This window comes from Canis lupus, chromosome 11 (assembly GCF_048164855.1).
Source record: "Canis lupus baileyi chromosome 11, mCanLup2.hap1, whole genome shotgun sequence".
Taxonomy (NCBI): Eukaryota; Metazoa; Chordata; class Mammalia; order Carnivora; family Canidae; genus Canis; species Canis lupus.
In genome coordinates, this window is record NC_132848.1 from 22,871,801 (window position 1) to 22,883,690 (window position 11,890).

The 11,890-nt window shown below is 44.0% G+C and overlaps 1 long non-coding RNA gene across 1 annotated transcript; it reads right to left on the reverse strand.

Moving 5' to 3' along the window:
* Positions 1-1,713: 1,713 nt before the first annotated feature.
* On the reverse strand, positions 1,714-11,257 carry LOC140642661 (uncharacterized). Its single transcript, XR_012039078.1, has 3 exons — positions 10,930-11,257; positions 9,456-9,516; positions 1,714-9,196 (listed from the first exon to the last, which is right to left on the reverse strand). It is a non-coding gene; the product is annotated as an uncharacterized lncRNA (long non-coding RNA).
* Between the last annotated feature and the right edge of the window lie 633 nt (positions 11,258-11,890).

Consider the following 11,890-nt stretch of genomic DNA (forward strand, 5'->3'; position numbering starts at 1 on the left):
CCTGTTAGAGGCGAGTCTGTTCAAACGTGTTTGACACATTCCAAGGGCAGAAGAGACAAACGCACGCCTTTGAGCGATGGCTGCGCAGGGACAGCGGCCAGGCGGGCCGAGTGTCATCCTCGGCGGGCTGCGCGGAGGGACCGGTGAGGCCCCAGTGGGGTCGCCATGGAACGTTCTCCCCTTGGCAGGGGAAAGCTGGACCCCGGACGGTCCCTCTCTCCTTCCGCACGGGACCCACTCCAGAGCGGGGTGGCCACGGACACCTGCCTGGGCCCCGGCAAGGCCTGGAGACGGAAGCGGAGCAGCAGAGCGAGGTGCGGGTGGGGAGCAGCCAGGGTTTAGGCGAGGGCTACCGTAACAGGTGATGGTCGTGCAGGACCCCATCCAACTGGTCACGATGGGTCCTGGAGAGCAGCACTTTCGTGTCAATTTGACAGATAGGGAAACTGAGTCCAAGAGCTTAAGGAAATGTGCTCAGAGTCACAGGTGGGCTAGGAAGAGGCAGGGCTAGTGACAAGCCAGTGAGAGGGGCTCACACACCCCTCCGGAGCCCAGGGCCACATCCAGTCACTGCGGGTGAGCGGAGGGGAGCCCCAAAGTCACGGGGTCTGAGGGCGGGTCAGGAATGGCCACAGCTCTCAGCCTCCATCACTGAGGCGGGCTCTCTCCAGGGTCTTGGAGTCCAGCGCCTGCCCCATTGCACAGGTGGGGGCCGGCGGGGGGGAATGGAGGGCCTGCCCTCGGGCTTGCGGCTGCGGTTGAACCCAAGCATTCAGATCCTGGGGTTTCTGTAGAAAACACCCACGTGCACATGTCCCACGTTCTCCACCGACAGGGAGGTGAGCACCTTGGCCAGGGGCGTGGAGCCCCCAGACTGCAGGTCCAGTGCCAAAGGTGGGGAGCATTCATCCCATTGAGCAGAAGCCCGAGGGGGCCCAGGGCGCATCTGTTAACGGGGTCTCTGTCGGCACACGGATGGGCAGATGGGCAGCAGCTCCTCCAGAGATGCTTCTCTAGAACATTCTCTCTCCCTGGCCCCCGGTGCTCCGTGCGGGTACGTAGCGTGGAGGTGGGGGGCCTGTTGTGTTGCCCTCACCGGCCGCGGGCAGACCCTCCGGAGGTCAGATGAGATGCCACCTGACAGATCCCCGACCGAGGACAATTTGTGGGAGGAGGGTGGTGAGAGGTCAGAGCCCCTGGGTTTCCGACGAGCCCCAGGACGGGGTTCAGATTCTGGGTGGCTCTCTGCTATCAAGTACCTCCGCACTGAGGCCGTGGGCAGGCAGGGGCCTCACTTCTGGAACACTCCTCTTGCCCCCCCCCCTTTTTTTTCCTCAAAGCAGCCTTATCGAGGTATAGTTCTCAACAGCACATGTTTAAAACGTGCCATTTGATAAGTTCTGACATATGTACCCATCTGTGAAACCGCCACCGCAAAATCAAGATAATGAACCAGTCCATTATCCCCCAAAATGCCTCTTTGCCATCAATCCCTCCCTCCTGCCCCTTCTTGCCCTACCTTTTCCCAGACATCCACTGATGTGCTTTCTGCCACTATAAATTAGTTTGTATTTCCTGGGATTTTACATAAAGGGACTCCTGCAGTATGTTCTCTGCGCGCTTGCCCTCAGCGGAATGACTGAGATCCGTCCCTGTTGTAGGGCGTGTTGAAGGCACGTTCCTTTTTATTGCTCAGTGTGTAGATCCTGCAACTTGGTTTTTTGTTGTTTATTTTTTAATTCTCTTGCTGATACACATTTAGGTTGTGTCCAATTTGGGGTTAGAAATAAAGTTGCTGGGCAGCTCGGTTTAGCGCTGCCTTCAGCCCAGGGCCTGATCCCGGGATCGAGTCCCACGGCGGGCTCGCTGCATGGAGCCTGCTTCTCCCTCTGCCTGTGTCTCTGCCTCTCTCTCTCTCTCTCTCTCTCTCTCTCTCTGTGTCTCTCATGAATAAATAAATAAAATCTTAAAAAAAAAAGAAATAAAGTTGCTATGACTACTCATACACAAAGCTCTGTATGGATGTATGTTTTCAGTATATGTTTAACTTTTTAAGAAGTTGCCCAAGTGTTTTTCCGAAAGTGCTTGCTTGTGGCATTTTACAGGCCTTGCCACCCGCAGTGGGTGGGTCCTTCTACATCCTTGACAGCATGCTGTCAGCTTTTCTCATTTTAGTCAAATAGATGGAGAGGGTCTCTTGCTGGGATCTTACTGTGCATTTCCCTCCCCCTCCCCGAATGAATAAAGATACGCGTCTTTCCGTGTGCTTATTTGCTCTTCATGCATCTTCTTTGGCACATGTTGTTCCAATCTTTTGTGCATTAAAAAACGGTGGGTTGTTTGTTCTCTTACGTTGGGTGTTGGGAATTCTTTGTATATTCTGGATGCAAGTCCCTTATCAGGTATATGCTTTGAAATTATTTTCTCCCAGTCTGGCTTGTCTCTTTATTCTCTTGACAGCATCTTTCAAAGAGCAAAAAAAGGCTTTAATTTTTATAAAGCCCAAAGACCAATGTGTCCCTTTATGGATCATGCTTTGGGTGTCGTAGCCAAGAAATTGGTGTCAAGACCGCAACATTCTTTTAAAGTTTTTATAGTTTTAGGCTTTCCATTTAGGCCTATGGCCCAATTTTAAGTTAATTTTTGTATACGGGGCCAGATAGACATTTAAATTTGCTCTTCAGGATTTTTTTGTTTTGTTTTGTTTTGTTTTTGCAGATAAATATTCAAATGTTCTAATGCCACCTGTTAAAAGGACTATCATATGACCATTTCTCCACTAAATCAACTTTACACTTTGTCAAAAATAAGTTGCCTCTCTATGCATGTGTCTCTATCTCGTTCCATCGACCCACTTCTCTTCACATGAGTATTACACGCTCTTGATTACAGTAGCTGTATATTAAGTCTTAAAATGATATAGTATGGATTTTCCACTTCTGTTCTTATTTATAAAGGTTCTATACACTTCCATGTGAGTGTGAGAGTCTGTCAGTCTCTCCAAGAAGCATGCATGAGTGGTGTGGCATTAAATCTACACATCGATTTTGGGGGAAAGCAACATTTTCACAATATTGAGTCTAGCTCGCAAACACAGTCTACGTCTCCATTTATGAAGATCTGTAATTTCTTTTGGCAATATTATGTGATTTTCAGGGTCTTTCATATCTTTTGTCAGGTGTACTCTTAAATATGTCATACTTTTTGATACTATTATAAATGAATTTTAAAGTCTTCATTTCTGATTTTGTGTCACTAGTATATAGAAATACAAATGATTTACGGATACTGATCTTGTTTCTGCAAGCTCATTAAACTCTTTATTGTAAATTCGTTGGATTTTCCACATGGAAGATCATGTTGTCTCTGAATACACGCAGTTTTACTTCTTTTTTTCCAATCTAGATATCTTTTATTTATTTTTCCTGCCTGATTTGCCAGGAAGAACCTCCAGTTCAGGCTGAATAAAAGTGACGACAGCAGACGTCATGTCTCATTGCTGATCTTAGGGGAAGAAAATTCAGTCTTCCATCATTAATATGATGTTAGTTGTAGCTTTTTTTTAGATGTCTTTTCTCAGATGGAGAAAGTTCCCTTCTATTTCCAGTTTACTGAATTTTTGATCAAGAATGGATACAGATTTTTTTCCTGCATCAATTAAGGTGATCATATGTTTATTTTTTCAAGCATGTTAATGTGGTGAATTACACCGATTAGTTTTCTAATATTAAACCAATTTTGCAATGCTTAGATAAAAGCTCACTTGGTCATGCTGTGTTGTCCTTTTCATATGTTGTTAGTTGGGAAACACATCCCTTCTTTAATATTCTGAGAGTTTGTGGAGAATTCCCAAAATTCACTCATAGAATTCATGAGTGAAGGCATCTGGACCTGGAGTTTTGTTTGTGCAATGTCAGTTTCTTTAATAGATATAGGGAGGGGCAGCACAGGTGGCTCAGTGGTTCAGCGCCGCCTTCAGCCCAGGGCATGATCCTGGAGACCCAGGATCAAGTCCCACGTCAGACTCCCTGCATGGAGCCTGCTTCTCCCTCTGCCTGTGTCTCTGCCTCTCTTTCTGTCTCTGTGTCTCTCATGAATAAAGAAATAAAATCTAAAAAAAAAAAAAAAAGATATAGGGGTATTCAGGCTATCTATTTCCTTTTTTTTTTTTCTATTTACTTTTGAGTGAGCTTTGGAAATTCATCTCTTCCCAAGAATTTGGCTGTTTAAGCTGTCCAATTTATAGGCATAACATTGTTCATAATATTCTCTGATTATCTTCTTACTATCTATAAAGTCTGTAGTGACTTTTCTCGTTTCTAATTTTAGTAATTAGGATCTTTTTTATTTTTCCTTATTAGTTTAATTGGAGTTTTATCAGTTTTATTAAGCTTCCCGAACAGACAGGCTTTGGTTTCATTTTCCCCTTTATTATTTTTCTCTCTCTATTTCACCAATTTTAGCTTTGCTCTTCATTATTTCTTTTGCTTACTTTGGGTTAAATTTGCTCTTTTTCTATTAAGGTAGAACTGAGGTCACGGATTTGAGATTTTGAGATCCTTCTTCTTTTCTAATATAGGCATTTAATATATCTAAGGTGAAGCTAATCTCTGCTTTAGCATCATCTCACAAATTCTGATATGTTGTGTTTTCATCATTCAGTTTAAAATACTTTCTAATTTCACTTTTGATTCCTTCTTTGACTCATGGGAGTATAATATAATTTGTTTAGTTCCCAAATATTTGAGGATTGCCCAAATATCTTTATATTACTGATTTCAATTATGGTAAGAGAACATAATTTGTGTAACCTGAATCCTTTTAAATTTCATGAGCCAGAATATACCATATCTTGGTAATATGCTCTATCCTTGTGCACTTCAGAAGAGTGTTTATTCTGCTGTTGTTGAGTGTAACATTCTATGAATTGTAATTAGGACAAGTTGGCTAATAATATGGCTCAGATCTTCTATATCCTTGATGATTTTCTGCCTCTTGTTCTATCAGTAATTGAGAGAAGAGTGTTGAAATCTCTCTCCATAATTGTGATTTAGTTCCCTCTTCAGCTTATCAGCTTTTGCTTCACGTATTCTGAAGCTCTAAATATTTAAGATTGTTATATCCTCTTGGGGCACCTAGGTGACTCAGTTGGTTATGTGTCTAACTTCGGCTCAGGTCATGATCTCAGGGTCCTGGGATCAAGCCTTGAGGCAGGATCCCCATTCAGTGGGGAGACTGCTTGTCTCTCTCTCTCTGCCCCTCTGTCTTTATGCTCTGTTTCTCTCTCTCCAATAAAATAAATAAAATCTTTTAAAAAATTGCTATGTTCTCTTGGTTAACTGACACCTTTATAATTATGAAATTGCTTTATCTCTGGTAATATTCTGTCCTCTGAAATTTACTTTGATGTATAGCTAGTCCAGCATTGTTTGGATTACCATTGTAGTGGTAAGTCTTTTCTTTTGTTAAAGATGTTATTTATTTATTCATGAGAGACACACACACACAGAGGCAGAGACATAGGCAGAGGGAGAAGCAGGCTCCCCATAGGGAACCCAATATGGGACTTGATCCCATGATCATGCCCTGAGCCAAAGGCAGACACTCTACTGATGAGCCATCTAGGCATCCCTGTGTCTATATATTTAAGGTTCATTTCTTGTATGTAATATTATAGTTGGACCTTGATTTTTTTTTTTAGAGTTTATGTATTTATTTAAGTAATCTCTACACTCAATGTGGGGCTTGAACTCATGACCCCAGTATCAAGAGTCGCATGCTTTTCTGACTGAGCCAACCAGGCGCCCCAGACCTTGATTATTTTATGCAATCTTGTAATCTCTGATCTCCCATTGGGGTGCTTAGATAATTTACATTTAATGTGATTATTGATATATTAGGTCTCTTTGTTTTGTGATAGTTTTATTGTTGTTGTTGTTGGTCTCATCTGTTCCTTGTTTTTTTTCTTTTACTGCCTTATTTTGGATTGAGTACTTTTTATTTTTCCATTTTACCTCCTTAGTTATGTTTCTTTGTTAAATTATTTTAGTGATTGCTTTAGGGTTTATCCTACAGTCTTGAACTTATCAGAGTCTACTTTCAAGTGATATTATGTCACTTCACCTCGTATAGTGTAAAAACCTTATAATAGCATTTCCATTTCCCCCTTCTGACCTTTATCCTATTGCCATACATTTTACTTATTTTATAAATATATGTGAACAATCAATCATTTCTTTAAAAATTGAGGTGAAATTCACATAGCAAAATTAATTATTTTAAAGTGATTAATCCAGTGGCATTTAGCACATTCACAAAGTTGTGTAACCACCACCTCTACTGATGTTCAAAAACATTTCCATCCTTCCAAAATAAAGCCCCACACTCATTAAGAAGTTACACCCCATTCCCCCTGGACTCTCGACAACCACTCATCTTCATTCAGTTTCTACGGACTTACCTATTCTGGGTATTTTGTGTAATTGGAATCATTTAATAGGTGACCTTTGTGTCTGATTTCTTTCACTTAGCATAATGTTGTCAAGGTTCATCCATACTGTAGCATGCATCAGTGCTTTGTTCCTTTTTATGATTGAGTAGCATTCTATTGTATGGATGGACCCCAATTTGTTTATCCACTCATCCATTGATGGACATTTGGGTCATTTTTACCCTTTAGCTGCTGTGAATATTGTTGCTATGAGCACTGGTGTGTAAGGATTTAAAGACTTGTTTTCAATTTTTTGGAAGAAATGCTGGTTTCTATGGTCATTCTATGTTTAACTTTATGAGGAACAGCCAAATTGTTTTCCACAGCAGCTGAACCATTTTATATTTTTACTGACTAAGTCTGAGGATTCCAGTTTCTCTACCACCTTGCCTATGCTTATTTCCTTTGTTTGAAACAATGTTTGACACTATGTTTTACATAGTCCTGTCAAAACATATAAAATGGTATTTCACCGTGATGTTTGTATTTTTCTCTCATAGCTAATGATATTGAGCATCTCTTTATGTGCTTGTTGGCCATGTGTATATTCTTTGGAGAAGTCCTTTGCCCACTTTAAAATTGGATTCTTTTTGGTGTTGTCAGAGTCTTTTATATCTTCTGGAAGCTACACCCTTATGAGATATTTGATTTATAAATATTTTCTCCCACTCTGTAGGTTGCCTTTTCACTGTCTTGGTAATGTCTTTTAATACACAGAAGTTTTTAATTTTGATGAAGTTTTACTTATTTGTTCATCATGCTTTTGGTGTCATATCTAAGAATCCATTGCCAAATCCAAGGCCATGAAGATTAATTCATATGTTATCTTTTAAGAGTTTATAGTAGGGGAGCCTGGGCAGCTCAGTCGGTTAAGCATCTGCCTTTGGCTCAAGTCATGATCCCGGGGTCCTGGCAATGAGCCCCACATCGGACTACCTGCTTCTCCCTCTCTCCCACATTTGTGCTCTCTCAGTCTCTGTCTCTTTCTCAAATAAATAAATAAAATCTTTAAAAAAAAGAGTTTATAGTAGCTATGATACTTAGGTTGTTGTTGGTCTACTTCAAGTTAATTTTTGTATATGGTGTGAGGTAGGGGTGCAACTTCATTCTTTTGCTTGTGGATATGCAGTTGTCTCAGCACTTGTTAAAGAGAGACTTCTTTCCCTCATTGAATGATATTGGCAACCTTGTTGAAAATCAATTGGCCATAGACATATAGGTTTATTTCTGGATTCTTAAATTTGTTCCACTGGTCAAGATGTCTATCCTCACGCCTGCACTATACTCTTTTGATTACTTTAGCTTTATAGTATATTATGGAGTTGAGAAATGTGAGTCTTCCAACTTTGTTCTTCCTTTTCAAATTGCCTTGGCTATTTGGGATCCCTTGCAGTTTCATATGAAACAGAGGGTTGCCTTTTCTATTTCTGTGAAAAAGGCTATTGGAATTTGGATAGGTGTTGTACTTAGTCTGTAGATTACTTTGAATAGTATTTCCATTTTAACAACAGTAAGACTTCCAACCCATGAACATGGAATATTGTTCCATTTATTTAGATCTTTTCAATTGTTTTTTGAAGCGATTTAAATTTTAGAAAATGTTATATATTTACCCATATAGGTACCACTTACAATGTTCTTAATATCTTTGTATAGATCTGTATTTCCAGCTGGCATCATTTTTCCTCTGCAAGAAGGACTGTAACATTTCTTTTTTCTTTTTTTTTTTTTAAAGATTTTATTTATTCATGAAAGACACACAGAGAGAGGCAGAGACACAGGCAAAGGGAGAAGCAGGCTCCCTGTGGGAAGCCCAATGTGGGACTCAATCCCAGGACCCCAGGATAACACCCTGAGCCGAAGGCAGACATTCAACCACTGAGCCACCCAGGAGCCCCAGGGCTCTAACATTTCTTGTAGTGCAAGTGTGCTGCTGATGAATTTTTTCCTGCTTCTGTGTGTTTGAAAAAATGTCATTACTCACTTTTCCTTTTCAAAGATATTTTACTGTGTATATATTTGCTGGAATTATATTTTAAATGATACCCTTCTTTTAAAGATAGGTACAGATGACAGTTTTTCTTCTGGTACTTTAAAAAATATCGTTGCTTTACTTGCATTGCTTTTGACAAGAAATCTGCTGTCATTCTCATTTTCTTCCTTTGTGGAATGTCTTTCTCCATGGCTACTTTTAAGATTTCCTCTTTATCACTGTTTTTGAGCAGTTCAATTATGATGTGCCTTCATGTAATTTTCCTCATGCTTCTCATGCTTGCAGTTTGTTGAACCCTTGGATCTGTGGGTTTGTAGCTTTCATCATTTTGGAAAAATCTGATCATTACTTCTTCAAATCTCTTTTTTTCTGTTCCCTGCCTCCTCTCCTTCAGGGACTCCAATTACACATATATTAGGCTGATTGAAGTTGACCCGCAGCTCACTGGAACTCTTTTCTTTGGGGGGGATTCTTTTTCCTCTGTGTGTTTCATTATGGATAGTTTCCAACAGTATGTCTTCAAGTTCACCAATCTTTTTTTTTTCATAATGCTAATTTTCTGTTATTCTGTCTGCTATGTTTTCTATCTTGTGCATTGTAGTTTTCAACAAAGTTTGATTTGGGTCTTTTTTATCCCCCATATCTCTACTTTATCATTTGGACTTGTGGAATACAGTCAGGATGTCTTGCTCTGCGAATTCTTTGGATTGTTCCTGGTGGAAGTAACACAAAACTGTTATTCATCTTGGTCAGAAGCAGAAGGACTCTCTTTTTAACCCAAGTATTGGCAACCTCCTTCTCACTGGGTGCGTGAGCCCATGGACAAAAGGAAATGCCAGTCTTCTTCTGAAAACAAGTCCTCCCCACAGCCTCCCAAGGTGGGCGTGGTGTGGTTTCAGCAGAAACAGAGATTGAAATGTGATTTGACCCATGTTATTGGGTACCTGGGCTTGTCAGGGCAGCATGTATTACCTGGACAGAGCCAAGCCAGCCAGAAACAGCCTCCTGGTAGGTGTGCTCAGACGCTTTGTTCCTGCAGACAGAAGAGCCAAGTGTTCATTGTCTTAGCACTGAGAGGACCTAGACCCTTTGGATACAGTTCAGGTTGGTGTTCAGAGGGCATTTCCCCCTAAGTTGGATAAGCAGACTGGTGACCCAGCAAGACAGCTCTGAGGTATGACAGGCCAGAATGAAGGGTGAGAAGCAATCTACCCAAGTGGGGACAAAATAAAATAAGAGCCAGCTGAGATGTTTCTTGCAATTCAGGCTACATCAAGGTGAGCCTAGAAGCATGGTAACAATGACCACAGTCATCACCACCCTGGTTCTCAAGAGCCACAATATTTGGGGCATTGCTTGTTGGTTATCTCCTTTGGCTCACTCAGTGACTGGTGGGGCCAACTTTATTCATCCCCATTTGGGGTTGGTGATCATTGAGCCTAGTGTGTGTCCAGGGAGGTGGCACTGTCCCTTACCATGTCCACGCATGGCCTGATGGGGTAACTCTGCCCCTGGAATAGGGAGCGAAAGGTGACATAAACCATATCCTGTCTCTGAACAGGGTCCCTGCCTGTGAAATAAGATGATAAACAAGATGGTATTGCCAGGAAGGCCTGAGCACTGAGTCTCTGGGGTCCCGTGTGATTCTAGGACTGTAATCAATCATTAGCGACATTGAGAACCCCTGGCTCCCTAGCCAGTGGCAGTGCCAACAAGTGTGTGCATGTGTTCATTTATGTATGTGCATGTGAGCCTGCATGTGTGCATGTGGCAGTGAGGACTCCCAGAGGTCTGAGTCCAAGTGCGAGACTGGGGCTACTGAATCGTTCTAGCCCACAACTCTCACAAGAATGTGACAGCTGGGGTTAAGCTGGGGGTTAATCTGGCTTTGATGCTGACCCACTGAGCATCCAGGGGACTAGGGTCAGGACCACCCACTCTGGCCCTGGGTGAAACACCATGTATGAATCTAGACCACTAACCTGACTCAGAGCCCCTTGGAGGCCGAAGGGAGGGGGCCGGGGCTGCCCTGGAGCTGGGGAGAACTTGCCCCTGCAGCTTCCTATTGGGACTCTTGGTTCTGAGTCAGGTTAAGTCCTTGTGCTATTCGCTTGGTGGATGTTTACTGGGCAACCACCACGTGCCAGTGCTGTTTGGGGCACAGGGGATGCAGTGTTGAGCAGAGAGGTCGAAATCCCTGCCCTTGAGAACCAGACAATGCATGAGATCGGCCCGGCAGGAGACAAGTAGGAGGCAGGGAAAGGAGGAAAGGGCAGAGCTGCAGAGAGAGGAGGCAGGAGGCTGCAGGTGCAATGTCACTGAGGAAGTGACATTTCAGTGAAGACCACAAGGAGGTAAGGGAACGAGCCGGCAGAGATCTGACAGGAAAGTGTTTAGGCAAAGAGAATGTCATATGCAAAGGCCCTGGGGCAGGACACAGTCTCACTTGCTTAAGGAGCATCTAGGAGTCCGTGGGGCAATGGGTGCAGGAAGGGAAGCCCGAGCAGGTGACCCCGTCAGCCCCGGGAATGCTGGGCGGCGTTGTGAGCCTTTGGAGGGCTGTTGGCAGAAAAAGAACAAGAGGAAGCAATTGTAACAACCTCAAACAACCTCAAAAAACACAATGGTTCACGGTGGCTTAGGCTAGGCAGTGATGGGAGGTGGCCGACTCTGGGACATACAATGTAAAACCAGAGGATGTGCTGACGGGGGTGGGGTCTGAGGAAGAGGGGGGCCCAGAAAGGTCATAAAGATTTTGGTCTGAGCAACTGGAAGGCTGTCCTTTTGTGGTTTGGGAAGACCGGCGGGAGCAGACCCGAGGCGGGGGTCAGGAGCTGTGGCCCATGTTGCCTGCGAGGGGGAGCTGCACCCAGGGCCTGGGGCCCCGGTGTGTTGCTGGGCGATGTGGGGGCAGCGGAGAAACATCACAGTGTTCCAGCTTCCACTCTGGGTACGGAGCAGAGGTGGGGGAAGAGAAAGCGAGTCGCTGGGAGCCACGCCCGCCCAGGGAGGTCCAAGTGCTGACCCCACAATGAGGGACCCGGGGTCCTTGGTGGCCTTTGGAGCCATTGGGGGGGAGCGCTGGCAAGGCTCACGGGACCAGAGGGACAATTGGAGACTCTTTTGAGGGGCTTTGCTTTCGGGAAGAGCAGAGAAATGATTTTCTGCTTGATGTTGGATGGAGTCCACAGAGGGATTCTTAGGATGGGAGGAACCCCAGTGCGGGCTGCTGGGGGGGAAGGGGCACAGCCTGGGGGGAAGGGGCACAGCTGGGGGGAAGGGGGCACCACTCGGGAGGGGGCTGATGGCTGTTTCCTGGCTCTTGCTGCTTCCAGGGCTGGAGGAAGGCCAGGCTGGGCTTCGGGTGGGTGAGAGTGCCCAGGGGGCGGCCCAGGAGCCGAGGGCAT